At 38.4% G+C, this 26,807-nt stretch overlaps 2 long non-coding RNA genes across 2 annotated transcripts in view; one reads left to right on the top strand and one right to left on the bottom strand.

The window, feature by feature from the left end:
• Window positions 1-10,412: 10,412 nt before the first annotated feature.
• On the top strand, window positions 10,413-16,727 carry LOC141420678 (uncharacterized). The gene is made up of 3 exons (XR_012445202.1): window positions 10,413-11,121; window positions 12,007-12,168; window positions 15,997-16,727. It is a non-coding gene; the product is annotated as an uncharacterized lncRNA (long non-coding RNA).
• LOC141420677 (uncharacterized) overlaps window positions 12,162-26,807 on the bottom strand; it is a 36,406-nt gene continuing 21,760 nt past the window's right edge. The window contains exons 2-3 of the long non-coding RNA XR_012445201.1: window positions 13,205-13,373; window positions 12,162-12,905 (exon numbers count right to left, since the gene is read on the bottom strand). This is a non-coding gene — a long non-coding RNA (uncharacterized lncRNA). The remainder of the gene's footprint in view (window positions 12,906-13,204; window positions 13,374-26,807) is intronic.

The following is a 26,807-nucleotide window of genomic DNA, read 5'->3' on the forward strand; positions in this document are numbered from 1 at the left end:
ACTGGCCATGAGGTGCTCAGATCAGACATTATTTCTGGGTTGGTCTGTAAGGATGAGATTAACTTTGAATTGATGAACTCAGCAAAGTCAATTGCCTTCCCCAATGTGGATGCGTCAACTAATTTATTGAGGGCTAAAATAGAGCTAAAGTCAGAGTAAGGGAGAATCCATCCCTGTTTGCTTCCTGCTTGTGCAAGGACATTCTCTGGGCCTCTCACTAGGAGTTACACCGTTAGCACCTCTGGTTTGTACGTATTTTGACTTGTACCAAATCATACTACCAGCTTACCAGGGCTTTAGCTTACAGACCACAAATTGTGGGACTTGTTAGCCTCCATGATCACACGAGCCAACATCTGATAAGGTAATAAATCTCTCTCCCTCTCCTTCCTGGTCTTTGCCTCTGTCCTTCTTTCCCTGTCACCTAGCTCATGGTTTGGAAGGCTGGACAGTCTCCATGTTGCCCCATTCCCTTAAACCTTCACACTCTTCATCCCATAGGATAACTGGGTACATGTCCATGGGTGCATGAACAGAAGAAGACCAAATCAGGGCCTTCTAAACCACAGCCCACAGGGCAGGAGCCCCTCTGGTCTGGATCTGAGGGTTGTAGGGTCACTGATTATTAACTTTTTTCCCTAATCTTTCTAAATGTGAGTCTAGCCTTCTCAAAACACAACCCAGCAGCAGCTTGTTGCAATGTAAATTCCTGGGCCCCAACCCAAACACATGAATCAGATTAGTTGGATGGAGTTTCCAGGAATCGACATTAAACAATTGTCCATAGTGACTTGTATTCACACTAAAATTAACAACTGCTATCAGATAGCTAGGAGTTGAAGTGAAGGGTCCAGCCTTTCACATGGAGTCCACCAGTTCTGTGACCCCCAAGTGTGGGCCTCTTCCACTTCTAGAGACATTACCATCTAGATAGCTTCTTCTGGAAGCTCAGCCCAGACTCTTCACACAGCATCAGATGAACATGGATCACTCCTGCTCTGCAATTCCAGGAATACCGGGACTGAGTTCCTGGCAAGCTGCAAGGAGTTGAGAAGGTTTCCCCACAGCATTTACACTAGCCAGCTGCCTGGAAACACATGGTCTCCCAGTGAAAGAGCTCTTGGGAAACACGCATGACTTCCCAATTGAAGTGAGACACTTTTTTAAATTATTAAACCACAGTGCTATTTAGTCCCTCCTGCCCTTTCCTTTCACCCATCATTCAGCACTTATTGAGCACTTTCTGTATAGACCACCCTCAAGGAAGGATCATCCAGGCAGAACAAAAGTCATGAACTACAAACTGCAAAGGAGATTTTGGTAAATGCACAGCAGAAATCCTGGTCTTCAGGAGTGTGGCTTTCTATTGTAAGAAGAAATAAGGACTTCTCCTTTTCTTTTAAACTCTAGAGGCTTTCTTACACTGTTGGTGGGAATGTAAACTAGTACAACCACTCTGGAAAAAAATTTGGAGGCTACTTAAAAAGCTAGACATTGATCTACCATTTGATCCAGCAATACCACTCTTGGGGATATACCCAAAAGAATGTGACACAGGTTACTCCAGAGGTGTTTATTGCGGCACTATTCACAATAGCCAAGTTATAGAAACAGCCAAGATGTCCCACCACTGACGAATGGATTAAGAAAATGTGGTTTCTATACATAATGGAATTTTATACAGCCATGAAGAAGAACGAAATGTTATCATTCGCTGGTAAATGGATGGAATTGGAGAACATCATTCTGAGTGAGGTTAGCCTGGCCCAAAAGACCAAAAATCCTATGTTCTCCCTCATATGTGGACATTAGATCAAGGGCAAACACAACAAGGGGATTGGACTTTGAGCACATGATAAAAGCGAGAGCACACAAGGGAGGGGTGAGGATAGGTAAGACACCTAAAAAATTAGTTAGCATTTGTTGCCCTTAACGCAGAGAAACTAAAGCAGATACCTTAAAAGCAACTGAGGCCAATAGGAAAAGGGGACCAGGAACTAGAGAAAAGGTGAGATCAAAAAGAATTAACCTAGAAGGTAACACACATGTACAGGAAATTAATTTGAGTCAACTTCCTGTATAGCTATCCTTATCTCAACCAGCAAAAACCCTTGTTCCTTCCTATTATTGCTTATACTCTCTCTACAACAAAATTAGAAATAAGGGCAAAATAGTTTCTGCTGGGTATTGAGGGGGTAGTGGGGAGATGGAGGGGGTGGAGTGGGTGGTAAGGGAGGGGGTGGGGGCAGGGGGGAGAAATGACCCAAGCCTTGTATGCACATATGAATAATAATAAAAAAAACTCTAGAGGCTTAACTTTGAATATCAAGATATAAACCCCAAAGATCAGAGAACCTTAACATAATCCATGTGTATTAGTCAGCGTTCTCAAGAAAAACAGAACCAATAAGATGTGTGTGTGTGTATCCATGTATGCTATATATATGGATATATATACATATATGTATATATATATGTGTGTGTATATATATGTATATATATGCTATATATATGTATATATATATTTATATCTCCTATTCATGGAATTGGCTTTCATGATTAAGGAGGCTAAATTCTTCAATCTGCAGTAAGGAAACTGAAGACCCAAGAAAGTCCATGGGATGATTTAGCCCAAGTCCAAAGACCCAAGAACTAAAAGCACCAGTATCAGAGAGTTGGAAAAGATAGATGAATCAACACAAAGAGAGAGAGCAAACTCATCTTTCCTCCTCTGTTGTTTTGTTCTATTTGGCCCCTCAATGAACTGAATGATGTCCATGCATATTGGTGAAGGTGATCTTCTCTACACAGAAATCTTCTGCACACAGAAACATGTGGTGAGAATGAAAAATACTGCATTCAAAATACGTTACCAGTGACTTTCAGCTTCTAAACATTAATTTCTCTATTTCATCTGTCCTGTGAATTGTCTGAGAGGTCTTCTTTTCTTGCTCTTCTTTGGGTCTCTAACAATTAATACAATGCCAGGCACATTTTGTAGTAATCATGGTTTTAACCATGGATTCTTTGTCTCCATTATAATTAAACCCATCAGAAGAGAGAATCAACTTCATAAATCTGCTTTGCAAAGTTCACAAATGATGGTTATGAATGTCTCAAGATGCTAGCCAAAAATTAAGAAATTTGGGAATTGTGGGCTTTTGGGGGGGATTGTTGTTTTGCTTGTTTTTTTTCTATTTTTCCAGGTATACTTTCCTGTCACAAGAGCTGATATCAACAAAACATCCATATCTGCTCTTTCTTATGCTACAAATTTTTCTGTCCACAGTTTCCCCAAGAAGTCTGCTATTAAACAAACTGTAAAGGTCTGAAACACTAAATCAATGGTCTTCAAACTTTTTTCTTTCCTACTTCCAAAGAGAACCTTGACAATTTATGTATTCTCATACACATTTTCAAGTAGACACCTAAAACTTTTCATCATAAATTTGAATACCTGAAAAATATGAACTTACTTTCCAGCGTATTATAAATAACTGAGTTTTTAAAAAAAATTTATCACACTTTGTGTCCAATAAACTCAAAATGCCATAGCAATGCCACTTTTGTTCATTTAAAAATTCACAAACAAGCTTTTTTTTGACAATGGGAAAATTTTATGTTATTCCTGTTTAGAATTTTAATTCTTTCTGGATTGAAGTATTTCTACAATGATTTTTAGTACACAATTGACCAAAGCAGCATAAGTATATCATGTATTTTGATAGATAATTATATAATAAGGCAGGTAAAGTTTTATTGGAAAATTATACTAAATGATTACATGGATCTTTTTAATTAGCTCATGTATTTGTGGCTGTTAGAGGTAAAAGTCAGACAGGAATCAGATTCAATTCCATTCTTATTTTTTATTTTTACAACATAAGCTCTGAAGAAATTTGTTCAATTAAACTAATAATGAAAATATTAGGTGTTTTCTTATGGAAGTGTCATTCTCTTATTTAAATGCTTTTTTAGTTACAAGACAAAAAGTGATAGTGGATTAATATCAAAAACTATGTAACTACATATCCAGATTCTCTTTGAATTTTATGAAAGAACTAAAAACCACCTAACTTACAATACCTGTATATGTACACACACACACACACACACACACACACACACACATTGTTACCTGGTCATTTGAGTTCTTCACTCTCTCAGTTTCTAGGACATATAAACAGAAAAGACTTAACCAAAACTTATCACATGACTATTGACTATTCTGCTACTCTTTTCCTTGCACTCCTCTTCCATATGGATCTAAAGTAGATGAAACTGGGTTAAAACAGAAACATAAGTTTGTAAGTTATGTACAAATGTCAAATTTCATTTTTAAAGGATATTTCAAAAAGTATAGTAAAGATATGACAGGACAGACCAAGACACTTGAGGATAGATATAGATCAGTAATTTCTTCCCAAGGTTGATAGAAGACAATTAGATTTATATAATAATACATTTGGAAAAATTGGAATCAGTATATTAACATCTGGAAGGAAGAAATTAATCTTGATTAAATCAAGCCAATTTTCTAATGTGGTCATTGACTATTAGATTTGCATTTAGGGGATTTTTTTGTTTTTGTTTTTGAACCTAAGGAGATGTTTTACTTTTAACAGTATAGTTTAAATACTTTTTGTAAATCAACAGCAAGAAAAAGAACAGGGTCCCTAATGTGTACAAGCTTATGAAATGCACATTAAGGGCTATTAAACACAGCCTCCCAAATTACTTGGAGTATAATCTGCAATACCTTCCTGTTAAGTAACTGAAACCTAATGCTACAGACTGAAATGTAGTCCCTCAAAACTCATATTTTGAAGACCCAAACCCCAATGTGACTGCATTTGGAAACAGGGCCTGTGAAGCAACAAAATGTGATTGTAAGAAGGCTGCCTTTATAAAATGAAGACAAGGGCTGGAGATATAGCTCAGTGGAAGAGTGCTTGCCAAGCGTGTGTGAGAGGCCCTAGATTTGATCCCTGGCCCAGAAGAAAATTTAAAAATTTAAAATGGAAGAGACACAACTCTCTCTCTCTCTCTCTCTCTCTCTCTCTCTCTCTCTCTCTCTCTCTCTCTCTCTTCCTCTCTCTCTCTCTCTCTAGCTCTCTCTTTCTCTCTCTTTTCTTCCTCTCTCCCCACCCCATGTAAAGGTACCCAGAGTGTTAAGAAAATGAATTTTTATTGTTTAAGCCACCCAGCCTATGACATTTTACTATGGCCACCCAAACTAATACTGCATACCTAATGAGTACATGGGAGGAATACATAAGTGAGCAGAAAAGTGGTTGGTAAGTGACAGGAAGTGGAGATTTGTATCCTTACAAAAATGAATTTGGATTTAAGATTTTGTAAACTTTCAGCAAAAATTAATGTAAATGTTTCTCTTATGAGTCTGAATGCACATTTAAGAAAATACAGAACATTAACTTACCTTAATATACATTTCTTCTATTAGAAAATGTAATGTTGATATGTTGGAAGAAATTGCAAGTCTTTACCTTCAAATCATGCAAATTATTCTACTGAGACCTAGAGCAAAATGCAGATAAATGAGCATATTCACTGAGCTTGGTCTCATTACAGACATGGTGAAATTGCAGAAAGGATGCGATTCATAGCTGACTGGCATCTCCCAGCATACTTCTTACAAACCTTGAATAGCTCAAGATAGATAGCTAAAGCACAGAGACCTCCCATGAGTTTGACGCCCAGGTGAATAACATGCTACCATCTTCAATATTTCTGACATGTTCTGTGCCTTAGTCTCAACATGTGTTTCCTCAAAAACACTGTCTTTTTGGCCAGTAGTGAAGACAGCAGAGGGAGAATGCAGTCACTCCCCCTCCCTAAATTGTACCATACACCTAAAATGTAAGCACCCCAATAAAAATCAGCATATCCGCTTACAGTACACTTTCTCCCTAACACAAGAGGCACCAAAAATACTTTTGGTTCTGATGCCATCTTGATTAAAGGAGGCTCTCTCTCACAAGCCCACAGTTTGAGTTGCCTCTGCTTGGCATCCCAGAAGTTTCTACACCACAGACAATGTACTACAGTAGGATTCGTGTTGGATGGAAAATGTGTTATTCTATTGTAAGGCAGAAGGAGGGAGGTTGTAAAGTAAGGTGGAAAATAAGAAGCAGCCTGATTCAGGTGCATTTTTAAGCAAACAAATGTATATATATATATATGTCTATATATATAGACAGAGAGAGAGAGAGAGAGAGTGTGTGTGTGGTATGTATTGAGAGAGAGAGAATATCTAGCATCTGGAAGTTGATATGAGTCTGCATACTTCTTGGAATGTCTTCATGTATCCCAGTTTGAATGAAATAGTTCTACTATTACTGGTAATTATCATTGCCGGGTACTGGAAGCCTACTGCAAACCAAGTATTGTGTTAGGTTCTTAGTAAACATATCAGCTCATTTAAAATGTATTTCTCATGTGATAGCTATCAGTAACTTCATTTTATAGACTCAGAGGAGATAAGTGGTTTTCCCGGGATCCTACAGCTAGTTAGTGCCAAAGCCAAGTTCAATTCTTGTTCTATCTAACTCAAGAGCCTCTGCATAGGCTGGGTGCAGCAGCTCAAACCTATGATCGTAGCTACTTGGGAGGCAGAGATCAGGAGGATCACACTTCTAGATCAACCTAGGCAAAAAAGCTTCACAAGACCCCATCACAACAAATAGTGGGCTGTGGTGGTACATGCCTATCACCCTAGCTATGAAGGGAAGCGCAAATAGAAAGGTCATGGTCCAGACCAGCCCCAGCATAGTGAGACCCTACCTCAAAATAACCAAGTGGCTCAAGTGGTAGAGCACCTGTCTAGCAAGCATGAGGCTCTGAGTTCAAACTCCAGTATTGGAAAAAAAAATGCTCTGCCTAGTGCTTCCACAAATCATGAAGGTATATATGTCCTCTCTCTTCTCCTGATGTGTACATCACTCTATTTCTTAATCTTAATGAGATTACAGAAGGAGAAATCAAACACAAATAGCAAATAAGCATTGAAATTAAGAAAATTTGAAATTATTCCAAGGCCTCTATTTGGTCCAGTCTTAGAAATTCTCTCTTCATGTTTTCAGCCTTAGAGACTTTGTGGCCATCAGATTTCCCCCTAAAAAGTCCCCAAAGGATTAATTTTTCAGATCTCAATATTTGGTCTACACCTGTGAATATATTTAAAATTCTCTTTAGTGATTAACCCCATAGTTAAAAATGGAAGCTAATGATGATTATAATGTCTGCAATAGAAAACCCCAAAGAATAATCCCATTTTACAGATGCAGAAACAAAGAGGTTACAGCACTTCCCCCAAAGTCTCCCAGGTACTACAGGAATCTGAATCCACCTTAAACTGCTACCCAAAAAAATTGATAAATTGGAATTCATCAGTAGTCAAAATTTTTGCTCTGCAAAAGATCAAGTTGAGAGTATACAAAGGCAAATTACAGACTTGTAGAAAATGTTTGCAAGTCATTTATCTGATAAAAAACCTATATCAACAATATATAAGGAACTCTCAAAACTCAACAGCAAAATAAAATCTAACTAGAAAATTGAAAATGCACAAAAGACATGAACAAACATTTTACCAGAGGATATACAGATAGAAAATATACATGTAAAAAAATACATTCAACATTTGGGAAGTGCAAATTAAAATCAAATTAATGACAGATATCAGAATGGCCAAAGTTAAAAAGAGAGACAACACTAACTGCTGGTGAGGATGCTGAAAAACTGGATCTCACATGTATTACTCATGAGAATGCAAAGTGTTATGGCCACTCTGGATAACAATTTGGCAAATTTTTGCAAAACTAAACATACAATTACCATACAACCCAGCAATTGCACTCTTGGGTATTTATTCCAAAGCAATGAAAATTTCTGTTCACGTAAAATTCCATGCATGAACGTTCATAATAGCTTTATTCAGAAAAGCCAAAAACAACCCAAATTTTCTTCAACAAGTGAATGGTTAAACAAATTGTGATACAGTCACACAATGGAACACTACTCAGCAATAGAAATGAGCAACTTTTAACACATGCAACAACTTTCATGGATCTCAACGTATATGTGAAAAAAATTCAATCTCAAAGAGTTTTATGCACTATGATTCCATTTTTATAATATTCTTGAAATAAAATTATATGCAGAAAAAACAAATTCCTGGTTGTCAGGGTTTAGAGATGAGGAGGTGTGGATGTGACTGTAAAGGGACAGAAAGATGGAACCTTCTGGAGGAAGGACCAGTTCTGTATCCTGCCTGTAGAGTTGGTTACATGAGTTTACACATGTAATAAAGTTGCACAGAGCTGCACATATACTCACATAAGTGCATGTGAGTTCCTATAAAACTGGTGAAATCTGAATAAACTCCATGGATTGCACCAATGCCAATTTCCTGGTTTTGATATTATACTATATAGCTATGAAAGATGTTATCTCATTGAGGAAAACTGAGTGTAGTATATGTACAAACTCTAGATAGATAGATATGTACATAGATGATGGAAAGATAGATAGATGATAGATTTTTCAACTTGCTGTGAATTTATAATTATTTCAAAATAAATAATTTTTTTCAAAGTTAACAGTCAGGCTTAAGACTTAACCTTGTGGAATTCCACAAATACCTCATTACAGGTAGAAAATCAACATAATCCATAATCAACACTATGTGAATAAAATTCTCTACCAACTGAAAATTATCATAACCGAATGAACATCAAGATGTTTCACCAAAAAAGATCAAGAGGGAATTTATTTGCTTTTCCAAAATTAAGATGAATTATGTCCACAGCATTCCCCTAACCTATATGTCTAGAGACTCTACCAGTGAGAGACTGACAAGACCAGACCTTGCTGAAGCCATGGTGGGTCCTGGTGATCACTCCTATTCTAAGTTTTCATAAACCACATTTAGGAATAAATTCTTAAACTGTGTGAGGGGCGAATGCAAAGCTAAATTTGGACTCCCTGAATCTCCCCAATTTCCTCATATCTGTTGGTTTGTCTTACTTTCATTCATTCATTCATTACACTTATTAAATGGTAATTTTATATGCACTGCTGCTCCTCCGTGGGTTACTGGTCTTCCTCCTAACCCTTGGCACTGGCCTGCCCTTTGCCTTCCCATGGAGAAACTAATTCAGTCAAGAGGGATGCAGAATCTTCACAAAAGGACCATTTGACTTGGTTTTGCCAGGATCTTTTTCTGCCCCCCAACCCCTCCCTTGGGAAGATGGAAAGGCCCTTTTGATCAAGTCAGCAAATCTCCTGCCAAACACATTCTTCTGAAACTCTGAAAGATCCACTCCTACCATTCTGGTATGTTTGGCTGTTTTTCAAGCAAACTTAATCTCACTCCTACATCTTTTACTTCCAAATTCAACTGAAAATAAACAAAAGTCTATGTTTCATTCAAAACTCCAACAATAGAGATAAAATTGCAACTTGTTCTTAAAAATCATGGGATTTTTTTTTAGCAGAAATGAATATTAGAGGGCAGGCTTTTCATCATAGGGATGAAGAAGAAATAGACTAGGAAGGGTAGTGCACTGTGCCAAGAGCCAGGCAGCCAAGAAGAGAATGCAGACTTTCCACTCCCAGACAATTCACACTGCAGTGTGAACTAAATCTTTTCTTACAATATGTCTTTATATTGGATCTTAAGATACGTGCTCCAAGGAGACAGCTCATAGCTTGATGAGCTGTGTGAGATCCTCCATAACTCTCTTATGTTCCAAAGAAACAGGGTGATGTTCTTCCTCTTCTCCTCATCCTCCTTCTCATCCACAGTTGTCAGGCCTGAGACTCAAGACTTCAACATTTACAGTCTCCATGCTTATCTTGTCACCAGAAACTGAAGGAGGGACTCAAAAGGTAAGCCCACCAACTCCCTGTGATCAAAGATAAGAATCCCCTCCCCATGTTCTCTTCCATGTCACCTTTGACAGGAATGAAGAGGGGACTGTGTGTGCTCCTAGCTAGAGCCCAACCTACCAGGTTCCCAGCTTCTCACTCCATACCATTATCCATTATCTTCCTTGAAACCATCAAGATCCACCTCAGCATACTTTTTAACCTGTTTATGTCACCACAAGAAACTCAGCCCTCACATATTTCGTGATAATGAGTCAACCATCTCCCAGGGCGTGCATGCGCGCACACACACACACACACACACACACACACACACTGCAATCCCTATCACCCTTTCTGCCCTATTTTTTCACTTAGCATTTATGACCATTTAGTAAATCATAATCTTTATCTTCCTTATTTTTTTCCATCCTCTCCTGGAATAAAAGGTCCATGAGAACAAGACTCGTTCTTTGTTGTATTCGCAGCTCATTTCCAGTGCTAGAGCTTTGTAAGAGCTCAATAAATATCTGTTAAATAAATAAATCCCTAGGACCACTTTTTAAAGTCTGAAAGCAGACAGCATGAGAACCAAAGGATATCTGAGAAGTGTAACAGCAGAGCAGAGATCATTTGTGGTAGTCAAAAAACTTGAAGAGGGAAAAGCTCAAGCTTTTCAAGGACTTTCAGAAATGGCATCTCTCATGGGTAGAACTGTTAATAGTGGGCTATTCAATGTGACCCTGGGAAAGATACAAGCAAAATGATATTTCTTTGAAAACAAGGAAAAGAAATAACTATGCACCTAAAATGGCCAAAAACTGTATCATTAAATTATTAAAAGGACTATATACAAGTTGTTATGTTTATCTCCATATCTAGATGAAGAAACTAAGGCAAAGAGAACCCATAATTAGTAAGTAGCAGAGCCAGTTTTCAGTTCTGAATCTAACTGGATCCAAAATCCATGTCCTTTCCTTCCTGTTCCGCCCACCACAGGCATCAGGGCACTTCCTGTACACCTTCTCAGAGCCTCAGATGACCAACAGGATCAATTAGTTCCCATGGATGTGCTAACAAATGCTATGAGCTTGTATTCTGGGTGCTGAATTCATCTCAAAGTCATTATTTTTCCAGGAAAAGAAGTATGGAACTACACGGAAAGTCCTTTTCATGATTAAATCATTAAATAAACAAAGAAAAAGTACAGTAAAAAGGGGATCATAGCAGGTAATTAGAATATAACCTACTCACATATTTTGGAAAGGTTTTTTTTTTTTTTTGTATTGACAAATAGGATATTGCTAGTCCTTTCTAAACTTTAGGAGAGCAAACAAAAGAAAATGTGTTTAAATAAAAGCTGAGAGATAGGGTTTTGTAACAAAAATCTTACTGGGTTAATGAAACAGTTGAATTTATGGGCTTGTGATCCCTGGAGGAACCTTAAAAAAATAACACCTGATGATCATCTTGGACCGTTCTTACTTCCATCCTTGAGAGGCTTGGTCTAGATCAGATGGTTTCTTGCAGTGCCCACTAACAGGCAAATCTAGGCTTAAGAATGGCTCCAAGCTTTTCACAGAGCCCACCTGATAGGTGAGCAGTTCAGGTGGGGGGTTACTGTGTGCAAAACCACAATTACATGTAATGAATGTGATTATTGTTCATCATTAAACATTAGGCGTATCTATAGAATGACATTTTTTAAAAAGTACTATGGGCTTTTAGCAATACAACTATCACACTCAAGAAATCTAACACAGGTCTTTGGTTCAACAGGAGAAATAGGGAAAGGATATCTTATTAAAAATGAGTGCAGTGAGGAAGATATAATTTCTCTGCTTATAGTCACAAAAAAACACTAGTTACAGGTATCTGCTATTTTCCACCTGTCCAGCAGGTGTCAGAGTAAGACAATGTTCCTAGAACTGACCAAGCTTTTACATAAGAGTAATAAAGATGGGACTATAAAATTTCCACATAAGCATTTAAATACCATTATTTAAAGAGAAAAATGACCTAAATTAAGTTTCCTCATGGATGAGATGAACTGGGGGGATGGGAGAGCGGTGCACTCAGAAGATTCCATCTGGCTCTTATTCCTCGTCACTCCAGCCGGAATTCCCAGAGCACTTCCGTGTCCCTGCAGGACTCAGCATGGTTAACAGAGCATGTGGCTGTCAGCTAGCACAGTGGGCCCTCCACCCACAGTTCTACGTTCTCAAGGAACCATGAGAATGGTTTTGATCCAGGAACCATGGATCAAAAATATTGGAGGTAAGGAGAGTTGCAGCTGTATGCATATGTACTGAAGTTTTTCTTGTCATTATTCACTAAACAATACAGTATGACAATTACTTATATAGCCCTTACATCATGTTAGGTGTTATAAGTAATCTGCAGATGATTTAAAGTATACAGGAGGATGTGTGTAGGTTATATGCAAATACTGCACTTTATTATATAAGGGATTTGAACATCCATTTGTATGTGGTGTACAGAACCAATGCCCCAAGTATACCAAGGGATGACTGCATAATAACCAGTGAACATTCCCAAGGAGCATGGTAAGGCTTGGCCAACTATACTCTTTTTAAAATAGATGTCATGCCTGCTTCAGAGGTTTACAATATGAAAACTGAAATCCTGTAATCCACAAAAAACATATAACTCTAAGGATTACAAAAGTGAATCAAGGAAAAAGAGAGGGGCTTTGAAGTTTATATGAACAATTTATGGAATGTGTTGAAGTTACATAATTTGCCCAAGAATCATGATATCTAATATTTATGAGAGATTATCCTACACCACATATTAAACTAAATACACTCATAATAAGCCAATGAAGAAGTTATTATTTATTTTCCTTCAGCAAGTGATGAAATTAAGTCACTGCTTCCCAAATCAGATGCTCATAAATCGCTAAGCTTAAATTTAAACTCCTTTGTGGCAAGTTGGGTTCCTCAAGAAGAAAGGTTGAGGTATTCATTGGGGGGAGTCCTTAGGTTTAGCACCTGTGAGGGAAAGAGAACGCAAGAGTTGGAGGCTCATCTGAGTTGGCCAGCACTGGGCCAAACAACAGGCTTTTCTACACCTGCTTCAATCAATCACTGGATATGGACCACATGGGAAGGACACAGCCTTGGAGGAGGTGGCTTTCCACAGCTAAGGCAAGTGCTTTCAGGGCTGGAAGCTGACAACTGTCTGCTGAGAACATTCCCAGAGCTCAGACAAGTCCTTGTTGAGAGGACACTGGGCAGCGTATCACCACATCCATCACACTGTGCCTGTATCTTAGTCCATCCAAGCTCACCTTGTTCTTTCTGCTGCACCACACTGGTGAGGGCTGGCAGGGAGACAGCAATCCTTCATGGACTTCTGGGGTGGAGCAGGGCTGGGATTGCATGATGCTGAGCCCAGATCCCAGATTTCACAAAGAGATGAATGCCTCTGTTCTTGTCTATTGGCTCAAATAGCATCAGCTGGAAATAGAGAAAGGGGTGGGGACTGACAGCATTGAGTGGGCAGCAGTGAGTGACTAAATGCTCACTGTTTACTAGGTTGACAACTTCCAGGTAACCGAGACAGGGAGGTACCAGCCCACTCCCAGATCCAACAGTTGGTCCTGGCACTTGGGTTATTTATGACAACTGATCTGCTGCATGCCACACAATCACTCCAGAGGCTGCCAAGCTGCTAAAGGCATGGGGTTAGCCAGGTGCTGTCCTAGCTGGCTGCACTGTCCTGCCCTAGGTGAGGGTAGCGTGGAAAGTGCAGCTTTCTATTTGGAGATAGTCAGCTTGTGGTTATCTCAAATAGTGAGGACAGCAAAATTCAAGCCTGAGTGGCAAAAAAATTCTCGTACTTCTGCTTGAATTCAGAGAAGGGCCAACTTGACAGAAGGCAGAAAGCCAGCCAGTTTAGCTTACTCGTGACAAGCGAGCATAAAGCAAAGCCAGATTTCTGTGGTTCAGTTCCTCTCCAACCTCACCCTGGCTTTGCATGAAAGGGAAGCCTGAGGGGCTGCAGGATGGCCATGTGGAAGGGAAGTCATAGCCCCCACTGGTCATCTCTTCTCTATGATTAAGCCAATGGCCCCAGTGCAATTTGTTGCCTGACCAGCCATTCTCGCTCCTAGAATGACAGCTCCCCATTGCCCCAGCTAATGAAACTCAACTAAAGCCTCAGTTCCTATTCTCCTTCATGACACTGTTCATTCCCATTACCACTCCAGTCCAAAATAATAGCTCTTTGTGTTCCTTTGGGACCTGTCACACAGCAGAGAGTTCTTAGGCACGTTTCAAGTTGTGTGGGCAATCTAAACAATGAAGGACAAGAATGAAAAACAGGCCACACAAAGGGGAGGGTACTAACAGGAGGGAGAAGGTAAAAGAATTGGAAGTTAAGAAAGTGAATGTGGTTGATGTACTTTCTATACAAGAATGAATACAGAATAGTTAAACCTGTTGGAATCATCATAAGAAGGGGACTAAAGGAAAAAGGAGAAAAATGGAGGTGATGAACAAATTCAGGATATAAAGCTATATATATGGAAATGTCATAATTAAATTCCCCATATAGTTATCTAAAACAAAGAACAATGTCTCAAAAATGAAGGACAGGAAGGTAAAACAGGTCCTGTCTGGAGGTTAGTATCAGCAGGACAGGGGAGGACATAAGGAAAGGGTTAAGGAGGGAGAATATGAAATATGTACTCATGTATGAAAAAGGAGTAATGAGACCTGCTGAAACTATTCTAAGAAGGTGGGGAGGAGGGATAAAGGAGTGTGATGGAAGGAGTGAATCTAAGATATATTGTAAGCACTTTGGTAAATGTCACAATGTACCCCCAATACAATAATAATATGCAAATGAAAATAAATAAATAAATAAATTGTGTGTAAGAATTACGCAAAGTACTTGACTAAAAGGCAGGCCCCTCTGCTCCAGTTCCAGCCATTCTGGCTTAGTAGAAAGGAACAGGCCTGGGGGTCTGCATTTTATATCCAGCTCACTTATTCCTGATGCACTTGGCCTGTAAAAGGATCCTTTGAGAAAGACTGGCATTGTGATTTTAAAAGAGTTCTTCTCTCCAAAAGCAGAGGATAACATGCTTGATGCAGTTAGTTCCTCCTGTACAGTGTGTGTTTAGATGTGATAGGATAGTGAAGCTGCCATATTCATTGCTATACACAGAAGTGTTAGATTGTGGGCTCAGATATTGTTCATTAGTCAGCTAAGACTCTTTGGAGTGTCCTGGTTTATTTCTATTCTTCCAAATGATTTGAGCTTTGCATGGCAACACACTTCTTCCTCCTGTTTCTCACATCATCACTCCTCCCAAGGTCAAGGGGACCTGCTGCTTAGCTACTCTCTTCACCTCATTCTGCATGCTCTTCTAGGACCTTTTCAGGAAAGCTGAATTTATTCCAATTTTTCAAATACATACATTCACTGGGCATATTTTAGAAAATAAATATTTCAAAACTGACTTCAAGAGTTTGTCCTGATGTGGGGCAGAGTTGAAGGATAGAGTTTGCCATCAACTCAAATGGTAAAAGCTACAAGTGTAGTTTATAAACTACAGTTTGGGGCATGTTCTGATGAAGAGTTAAGGGAGATGAGAAACCAACAGGGGTAAATGAGACTGAGAACAATTGAGCACTGAGATAGCCCAAGAACCCTAGGAAGGCCAAGTGATAACATTTTATGAAAGAAAGGAGGACTCGATCGCAATAAACCCTGCAGAAGACAGAACTTTTCCATTGAATTTAACAATGTGGATGCAAGCCTGGATAAGATCAGTTCAAAGCAAATTGAGGAGAATTAAAGTTGGGGAGGTGAGATAAGCACTTTGAGATTTTCTATAGAGAGGAGCAAAGAAATGGGGCTAGTAGAAGTGGGATCAGGGGAAGTTTCTTTTTCCTTTAAATCTTAACAGACACAAACATATATCACAAAAGGTCTCTTAACTATTGTATTATAGATAGATAGATAGATAGATAGATAGATAGATAGATAGACAGATATAAATTTTTATCAGAAGAAAATATGTAATGCAAATATATATACATATATACCTTCATGTTTTCTTCATTCTCTAAGTGATGTCTAGGTAACCACTACTTGAGAACTGGCGACCGTTCAACACATTCAATTCAACTGGCATCCTGCACTGACTGATTTGCCAGCCCTGTACAAGGCATCAGCTTTATGACTTTGGACTGCTAAGCTCAACTCCCTTCAATGTTCCTCATTGACAGAGTATAACTGTTCTTCATTGACTTCCAAACTGTTTCTCAGAGTTCTGGGGATTCTCATGAGAGCACAGAAGTAAGTGTAGATGGGAATGGGTCTGGTGGTGTGTAGGAAATTAAATAAAAGAAAGATGAAAGACTGGCTGGTGTGCAACCTTTGATGGGAGGGTTCAGCTTTAGGTAAGAGATACAGACAGGAAGTATGCATAAGCAAATGGAAGAGGAGTGGACACTTCTTGCTGCTTTCAACTGCTCAGTGAAAGTAGGAAACAAGATCATCATCTGAGAGTAAGGCTAAGGCTGATTTCTCAGAGGGGAGAAAATAAAAAGTGTGAAGTAGCCACCTAGAATAAAAATTGAAACAGTGATTGCCTGAGGGTGAGGAGTGTGGGAAGTGACTGAAAAGAGACCTAAGGGAAATTTCTGGAGTGGTACTGACTAATATTCCCTATCTTGATAGGAGTATGGCTACATGCTGCAGGCATTTGTCAAAACCATCGAACTACATATTTAATGATCAGTGTACATCATTGAGTGTTAATTATACCTCAATTCAAAAGAAATGAGGAAGATGAAAGGGAGAAGAAGGAAGAGAAGGAGCAGTGTCACTCTGAAAGTAGAGGAATGAATGGAGCAGAGAGATGTGGCATTAAAGGTCTACTTGGGGTTTGTGATCATTTATTCCAATGACATGGGGGCAGGGAGAGTGTTATATTAGTCACCTGCCACAATCAGCTGCACAGATGTGGGGCAAAGTTGAATTTATCCAGAGCTGTGGTTTTGCTGGGCAGGTGGTGTGAATTAAGACAGGTATGGAAGTAAGTGTTAGAGATGGTTGATCATAGTGATTGTAGTTTTCAAAATTTCTACATTGTATGTGGATTGTATATCAAATCTAGGTATGGGTAGAAATAGATGTTGTGGCTATGAAGGTAGAAACATTCACGTACTTTAGAGAAAACACTTTCTAGTTGATCTGTCTTGTAATCAGCATCGCGATGCTTGTAATCATCTCTAATTGCATCTCATTCTGTTCAATGTATTAATGTACTCCTTGGAGAAATTCTATTCTGAGGAAAGGGTCCTCCTTTGGGAAATGCATGATTCACAATGGGCATTTTCCTGGCTGTCCACCACATAAACCAATGACATACTTTGCCTTCCTGGATTTTGTGTAGACAATTCTCTCATTGCTGTCTGCCAGGGCTGGCCTCAAGATAGATGAAGTGAGTAATGACCCATTAGATATGATTTCAGAGGCACAACCATAAATACTTCCTTTCTTGCCTAAAGTCTTGGCTAATATCCAAATGTCACCAGAATGATAATCTTCTATCATGAAGCTTTAATAATAAATTAAAATTCAAGTGATCTTATCAATCAATTATACTTTACACTTGAATTTATCCTGTTGTACCTGTTGCATCCTCACCCTAGAACTGGTGACTTCAGTTCTAGGGTACACTCCCACTCTAGTCAGCAAATCACAAAACTCAAGCCAGATCTGAAGGATTTTGTTTTTGTTGTATAAATAAAGTTTTATTGGAACACAGCCATGACCATTTATTCACATATTGTTCATAGCTGTTTTCCTGCTACAATTATAGAGCTGAATAGTTAAAACAGAGACAGTATGACCAGAAAGCCTAAGATATTTACTATCTGGCCCTTTATAGAAAGTTTGCCAACCCCTACTCTATTGCTCTGTTTATTTCCTTCTCAACACTTGCCACAGTTTGCATGTGTGTCTATATCCAATCTCTAGCATGGAAGTCCCATGAGAGCAGGGTTTTGTCAATTTAAATAAATTTTTAAAAAATCAGAAAAAGAGCTTCCAAGAATACTGGTATTTATTTGGGAACAACAATACATTGCAATGGAAATACACAGAGCATAATAAACTATGAGTATGTTCAAAGAGGTTGAGGCAAGGGGAAATTTTTAAAGACAAAAATGAGGACTACACCAGATATTTTGAAACAATAATTCTTGGTGGCAGTGATTAGTAAGTAAGAAACATGGCATCAGTCTGAGGTTGAACAGAGAATTGCTAGGCAGGTGTCCTTGTAGAAGTACTTTTTGTACAAGGTTGTGATGGCCTCTGTACAAGCTGTGTTTATGGCAGTCTTTTGTGATTGTCACTATCTAGATCATGCCAGAACCTTCCTTCATCACCTCCCAGCTTTATTTACTTTTTTTGTTGTTCTTGTTGTTAGGGTTGACACAGACAACTTCAATTTGATTCTGACAACTTTCACATTTCTCTCACAGTTTTGTCTGTGATCTTTACCACTGTATCTCCAGAACCTAGATCAGTAGGTGATCAATAGATATTTATTGAGTGAAAGATGGCTCTTAATTTACTGTGATTTCACATCCCCAGGTCATTTTCTCTTTCTTTATAGTTGGGCTGACCAAAGGGGCAGATATCTGATCCCCTTTACTGTTAAGATTTGAATGTGGTCCTCTCCAAAATTCAGGTGTTACCAATGTATATAGAGGAGGTGGGCCTTTGGGAAAGACCCTCCCCTGGGGATAAGATTCAAGCTCCCATGGAAGAGACTCCACATTTGGCTAGCATTCCCTCTGCCTTCTTTGGAAGCAGAAAGCAGCCCTCACCAGACAACTTGAATCTGTTATGCCTTGACCTTGGATTTCTCAGCCTGCAGAACTGTGAGAAAATAAATTTTAGCCTTTCGTAAATTACTCAGTCTCGGGAGCTCTGTTACAGCAGCACAAAATATACTGTTGTATATTTCACTATCCATTAACAGTGCCCTTTTTTAACTTTTAAAATAGTATGTATCAAAGAGCATTATCTCACAATTCCTCTCAATATTATTAAATTAGTTTATTTAGATTGATTATATTCTAATTTTTTAATTATAATGAATTAGCATTTTGATGATATTTTATGTTCATTGATGAAATTTCAAAATCCACAACCCATTTAATTTCTTAACATGATAAGTATATTTTCAACTAAGACAAAGTTGGGAAGCATTACTTAAGAAAAATTACACAGTGGGACCACTATAGCCTGTGTCCTATCTTCTGTTTCCTATGAAAAGGTCTTGAACCATGTATCATGGAGAATAAGAAAGGCGGGGAGAAAAGGAGTCACTACCGATTAACTAATTCTGTTTGGTTCCTTCATCACCACCTCTTGCTCAAGTCTCTGGCCCTAAAGCTCGAAGAGAAAGGAAGAAGTAGCAAGAAGACAGTTGAATGAAGTCACAAGTTGCTTTAGATAAAATAGCCAGGAAAAAAATTTCTAAAAATGGCATTTCCAGTAAAATTCCCCACAAACATGACCTTGGATATTAATAGATTGGCAGTCACTTGTCAGTTTTAGCAGGGATTAGTGACAAGAGTCCAGTCACCTCTGAAATAAGATCCAGTATCAGACCTTGGCTGTTACCTCTGCAACACCAGGACCTAATTGCATGCCTTTCTTAGAGTCTGCCTTGTAATTTAGCTTGTCACAGATTTTCAAATAAAAACTTCAAAATAATTTTATGTTTTCTATCTTTTCTCCCCAAATAACAGATGGTTTAATGTTCTTAATCAGAGTTGAAGTGGTTACTAATGTACAGTGTCAGAATTCTGAATGTACAAAACTAGTTTTCTTTTTCCTTTGCTTCCCCAAATATTTGACTTCAGAACATTTAGAAATAAATGTGGAGGGGTGTATACCTTTATTTTATGTTTGTTATTCCTGTGTCAAGAATACCTATTGTGATGGCTTTATTCAACTAGGAGGTTCACTTCCCTCCTAGGAGCTCCACAGAAAGAAGTTCCCAGGGTTAGGGAGAAACAATACACAATGCCAGTACTTCCCTATGAAAGAGTTCCAGGGAAACCTGGATGTACTTTTCATAGAATTTGTTTATTTGACTTTCCCTGACTACCCTATCTAATTTTGTGCCTCAAGTCATTCTCTCTTCCCTTGCCCTGCTTTCCATTCTTCATAGCATGGATTACTGTGTTATTTTTATGTTGTTCACATATTACTTTTCTTATTGTATGTTCCCCCACTAGCACAGAAGCCCCACAGCCTTACACTGCACTGAATCCCCAGAACTTAGAAAGTGTCCAACATAGAGTTAGGTGCTTGATAAATCATCCCTTGATATCCATATGAAATTGGTTCCAAAACCTCTGGCAATACAAAAATCTGAGGATTCTCAAGTCCCTTATATAAAATGACATGGTATTTACATATAGCCTATGTACACCCTCCCATATACTTAAATCATCTCTGAATTATTTATAATACCTAATACAATGCAAATGCATGTTAACAGTTGTTATAATGTATTGTTTAGTGAGTAACAACAAGAAAAAGTCTGTACATTCAATACTAATGCAATTTTTTTTCCAAATATATTTGATCCATGTGTGTTTGAATCCGAGGATGAAGAATCCATGGATATGAAGGACAATTGTATGTTTACTAAAGTACAGCAGATAACATCAGTTTCCTGATCTCAACATATCTTTATTTTCCTTTTATTATTTTTGTTCATCCCTTTCTGTGCTTTTGGTGCCAAAGACTCCACCCACCTAACTCATCTTTATACTATTGCTTTTGGGCTGCTCTTGCTGTCTGCCAGCTCTGGTAGTGGATTGCAGTGCCTGGCATTTACATCTCTCCTGGGAAGCCCCAAGCAAATGACTGCTCACTTGACCACAGTCCTCAGCTCAGGCTCTGTTTCTGAGGCATGTGATCTAAGACACTGAGTGATTGAATGAGTACACTATAAGATTTTATCCAAACCCAAATCATTCCTTGAAATTTTCATAATAATAACAAAAACTTCATCTCATTTCTCTCAATTCTATTCAAAACAGTAATGGATTGAGATTTACCACCTAAATCTATGGTGCCATTATCCACAAAGCATTTTAGAAAGGGCTCAGCTTCAAAATTAATTTCATGAACAATAATTATAAGCCACTGGAAAAAAGAAATGACTAAGTCAGTTCCCATTAGCCATTCAGAATAATACTTCTTTGAATTAAGGCTATGATTTGAAAAGCATTGCTCTTTTAACAACAGAAGCATAACAAAGAAAAAATCTAGAGTGCATTTGCTTTTAATGTTGCCTCCTCATAACTCCCTACTAATACCTCATTTTTCAGTCAAAATGTAGGTAAAATAAGTTTATTTTGCATTCTTCAGAATGCCATTAGCAAAAAAAAAAAATACATGCAAATGTGCATGGCTAATTGCACTTCCTCTAAATACCAGTTTTGCTTCTTCAAACGTCCTTTACATAGCAAGCTATGTAAAGCATAGCACTGTCTCTAGCAATCCATACTGGCTTTCATTTTAGTCATGATTTTTCTTACTAATGCATGGCTCCAAACTTTCATATCTAATTCAAATCATTTAAAAGGTCTTTACTTGGCTTTTTTTTTTTTCATCTTAGTGAGACTGCATTTCTTCTGGAAAGAACTATCCCTTTGTATTATTCCACTAAAATATTTAATCCAAAGACATGACACTCAGTCACTGAGGCTCAGGGTCTTCCTTATTAACAGGACTGCCACCCTTGTGGGACATCCTGCTACTACTTGTAATGCAATGACTGGAACTTGCTAAAACAAGAATTTAAATGAACCAGATTAGCAGTTTCATGGTATTTGGAAGTGGTTTGGAAGGAAATGTTTACAATAGTACATACATACTAGCTTACAATTTTATGTACACTACTTAGTTTTCTCATTAATGCAAAAGCAAAATATGTGTGGAAACAATTGTTATATGTATGTTATATGTAGGCACATACATATACATCTTAATATTACACATAAATAAGTGATTTGTAAGTAAGAAGCAGGTACAAATTATTTCACACAGGTAGGCAAAATTAATTACTAATTTATCTTTAACCTTTTCATAATTTAGTAAATATATAAGCAAGATGCATAGATTTAAGAGTTGTTGGGTCATGGTGAGGAAACCATTTAGTTCATAAAGCACAGAATAACTCTGAGATTTGTTGTCATTCACTGTTCCCATGATTTAACACAGGCTGACTAAAATATTCAGGTTATCTCACAATCAAGTATACCTAAGCTGTATTAAAAAATATGAAAAGCCATGTTGACTCTGAAACAATAGTGAAAACATGAGGCTCCAGTGCCACTTTTTAAATTTTTTAATCTCATTATTCTCAATTCTTTACAAACCTAATAGTTACAGTTGCTTACTTTTTTTTTTCCAACACACAGCCAAGAAGCACACCTTCCCACCACTAATAGTGACTCATTTCTGCAGTGATTTTTAACTGAGGGATCTGTACCTCCTTGGGGGTTGCCTATGAGAAAAGAGGGCTTTGGAGTGCCTGACACTTAAGAAAAAGCCTGTCACTGTATGACTGCACCAAGCTTACATGCCTGTGACAGCAGAGGCTGAGCTCGCCTTTGACTGAGCGGGCTTTGGAGAGCCAGGCAGGCTCTTGCAACAACCCCTCCTCTCCCATCCCACCTCAGGCCCACAATTCCAAGAGTAGAGACTGCCTTCCTTAGTACTATAATAAAAGTCTCTCTGAGGGAGGTAAACGTCATTTGAGGGTTTCTGTCATTTATAACTAGTAGAATTGTGTGCATAAGCTTCTTCCCCAAGACTCTTGGGGCCCAGGTGTCTTTGCAAGGTACTTTTGAGCATACCCTGCAGCAGTTTTATTCTAGGATCCTCTTTCTGCCCTGGGTACTTCCAGAAGGCTAAGCACAGGCCCTTCTATTCCAGTCACCCCTCTCTCACTTTTCTCTCCTTTCCATCAAACATTGCAGTCCAGTAGGATGGGAGATTGTATTTTCAGTCTAGGATAAAGTCTTTCCTGCTATTATTCCTGACTCGGACAAATCATCTTTTCCATAATCCACTCACAGTCTATTAATAAGGTTTTAGAAACCCAATCAAAAATTTCTGTTGTCTTACCTCTATATCCCTCCCCTAAAGCAATGAGCACAAAATAAAAATCCATGAAAATGTGCCCTGTGATATCATAATTTAGCCATAACATGATATGAACTCAGAGTCTCCAACCGACCCCCATTCCCAAACAGACGTAGGGTAATCATAATAGCTTCCCAGAAGGGTTGGAATGGCATGGAAGGAAGAGAAAGTTGGATGAATGAATGATAGGCAAACCTAAGTCAGAATGTAGAGAGGTAGACTGTAGATTTCTGCCAACATTCCTGGAAAATGCTTCAATTGTCCTTATCCACAGAATGGTCCCCATTGATACTGAGCTACAGGGAACCACTACCAACCACCAAAATGGTGGGCCAGATCCAGGGAATTGTTGGTGAACTATACAGACTCACCCCAGGTATTTCATGAGCCATGAAATAACCCTAAAAGTTAAGTTCTGACTTTTGTAGATCCTGCTTTTCCCATTCTTCATGGTAAATATTTGACATATATATTACCATACATGATGAAATGTGAAAGGGAAAATTGAGAAGTATAGAAATAAAAGAAATATGCAAGGAGATCAGGTGGTATTAGGCCATCTAGGTATGATATAGTGGCAACCTGAACTGGGGTTTTGGCTATGAAGCACAATGAAGTGGACCTATTCCAAGAATTATCTTGGAGTTAGAATCAACAGAACCTGAGATCAGTTGGATGCAGTTTATGAGAAGCAAGAGGGTCAAAGACAACCCCAGGTTTCTGGCACATGCATCTGGGTAGATGGTGGTATCATTGACTGAAATAGGAAACAAAGGAAGAAGCAAGGGTCTGAGTGGGAGGAAAGATGTGTTCAGCTCTGGACCATTGGTTTTGAGGAGCCTGTGGGACATCTCAGCAGATTTCTAGGACACTGCTGTGAATCAGAAGAGGAAGCAGCCAGCTGTGTGAGTAGTGACAAACTGTGCAGCTCTTTGTTCTCAGCAGCCAGGGAAGCCTCTTAAAAATGGGCTGACCGATTGATGATTAAGTACATGAGAGCTGAGGCGTATGTCCCCATGGAGTGGCTACAGGCCATCAACACAGTCTGCACTATTCTACTTACATTGTGCTCCAACAAACAGCACCTCTGGAGAGTTAAATGCCAATTCCACATCCATTAGAGTCTGCAAATTAAAATTTATCTTTCAATAACATGTAGAATGAAACAAAATGGCATTCAAGGATATGTAAGTGATTATTCCATGCTAAGTGATATCAAAACTCATAGAGAAAAATGTCAAAGAGCAGAATGCCACATTCAGAGGCAAACTGGATGTGGGAGATGGAAAGGTGAAAGCACTTAGGGTCATTCCAAGGTTTCTAGCTCAGTTGGCTGGGTAGACATTAGGGCCATCAACCAAGAGAAGCAGAGCAGGTTTGAGGGAGAGTGAAATATCAGGTTGGGAGACTGAATTCAAGTTGGCTATAAATACTCCCACAGGAGCTGTTCAGTGGGCAGCTGAGAATATGGACTGAAGTTAAAGAGAAAGAAGTGGGCATGTAGGGACCACCTGAGTTTGGATTCTAGGCAAAGCCATGTGATTTTCCAGGAAGAGGCATAAAGTGAGAAGAAAGCTGTGACTATACCAGCCAGAATAAAGCACCCTTTGAGGGACTGGCATAAAAAAAAAGGAATCAAGGAGACTTACTGTGGACAGGCAGAGAAGAATAAAACCAGAGAAACACTAGTACCAGGTGAAACAAGGACATGTGTTTTCAACTGAGCTAATAGTCAACAATTCAGCTGCAACCAAAGGCTGTAGTGGAAGGACTTAGTGATGGACCCGCCAAAATAATTTCTACATTATTCCCATGAGGACTTTCATTGTTTAGTGTCGTACAATGTAGAGAATTAGTATAATCTCTACTACTTGCTTCCTTTTTTATATTTTCCTGCCAGCCTTAGAACCCTAGATTTAGAAACAAAAATTCTGTTTTGGTAGTTGACAACCCCGGTTGTCTCTATGAACAGATAAACCCATGCTAAAGGGGATATCAATCAAGTCATCTTAATAACACCACAATTGTAACTACTTGGGCAGATCATTAGTGTGTACTCATTAGCTAATGAGCTCCTGTCTTGGTTAATTAGTGAAAACAATACAAAGTCATTGTTTTGAGTATGATTTACAGACACACTAACAGTTTGCTTGTCATTTATTGAAGTAAATGGAGCATTTCAAGGAAGTCAGCTGTAAGCGCTTGGCTAAAGGTGATAAAAGTTTCTCTGAGTTGCAGCCTCTTTGTTTCCTCTTCTGTTCTCTCACATCCACTCTCATCTTGACAAAATATCTAACCTTCCTGAAATTGTTCTCTTTGCATCAGGCCAAACACTTCCTGCCTGAGTTCAATGAGCCATTCAGGACTCTCCTGTGCTGCTTCTGATCCTGTTGATCGCCATCCAACTTCACCCTCTCTTAGAAAGCTCTGATTGGGTTTCTCTGATACTAATGCTATGGTCTGAACATTTTTGTCCCAACCCCAGCTCCAGGGTTCACTTCTGTTGAAACACTAATCCCCAAAGTATTAGGAGGTGGTATATTTTGGAGGTGATTAGGTCACAGGAGTAGGGCCCTTGTGAATGGGATTCTTGCCCTTATAGAAGAAGAACCCAGAGAACTCTCTTGGCTTTCAATTCTGCGAAAAGACCTGCTAGATGACCCTCTCTCAAATGTATACAGCCCTCACCAGACACTGAATTTGCTGATGCCTGATCTTGAACTTTACAACTTCCATAGCCCTGAGAAATAAATTTGTCATTTAAAGCTCCCATTTTATGGTGTTTAGTTATATAGTAACACAAGTACACTATGACAGCAAGGTTCTCCTGATTCTCTGTTCATTTCTTCTCTTCTTTGAACGGCTGGATTTTCCTTCTTCCATCCCTAACTGTAATTGTCTTCTAAAATTTAATCTTCATGCTTCAGTCTTTCTACTATACACATATTTGTCTCTTCTACTCTGTTTTTCTAAATTTTTTTAATTGATCTTATAGTTTCTACCCTCTATGAATGTTGTTATATAAGACATTCACATATGTAAGTTGTATACAGAATTTTATGTACAATGTACTGGTAAAGACTTGATCCATACACCTCAGTGGTCAGTTTAGAAGATTCTTTTATATTAGAGCTAAAGAGGATATTCTGACTTAGGATCTACATAAACAAAGAATTTTGAGAGGAAGTATTTGATGATAAGCTAAGGATGTGATTGAGCAGAGTTTAATTCGGACTTAGGACATTTCTTAACTAGTTCAATTAAGAAAATATTAACTCAGAGCTGAAGATGTAGCTCAGTGGTTTAGTGTTTGTGTAGTATGCACAAGGCTCTAGGTTCAATACCAAGTTCCACAAAAAAAAAAAAGAAAAGAAAGATTAACTCAGAAGTACAATTATATTAAAAACAAATAGTGTCCCTAATCTTGAGACACTATGCTAGGTGCTAAATTACATACATTTTAAAAAGCAGTTATATTGAAACCAACTAACAATGTTTCAAGAGAATTCATCACAGAGGCTAAGAGTTCATTATTTCACAGATTTTCTTTAATAATAATTTAATTCATCTAATATAACACATACTATTTCACTATATGCTTGAATTACATCTTTTGTCTATAAACTTCAGGACTCTAAAGTCATTATATAAACCTTTTAGAATCCAAAGTATAAGGAAAAATCATCCATTTA

This window comes from Castor canadensis, chromosome 2 (assembly GCF_047511655.1).
Source record: "Castor canadensis chromosome 2, mCasCan1.hap1v2, whole genome shotgun sequence".
Classification (NCBI taxonomy): Eukaryota; Metazoa; Chordata; class Mammalia; order Rodentia; family Castoridae; genus Castor; species Castor canadensis.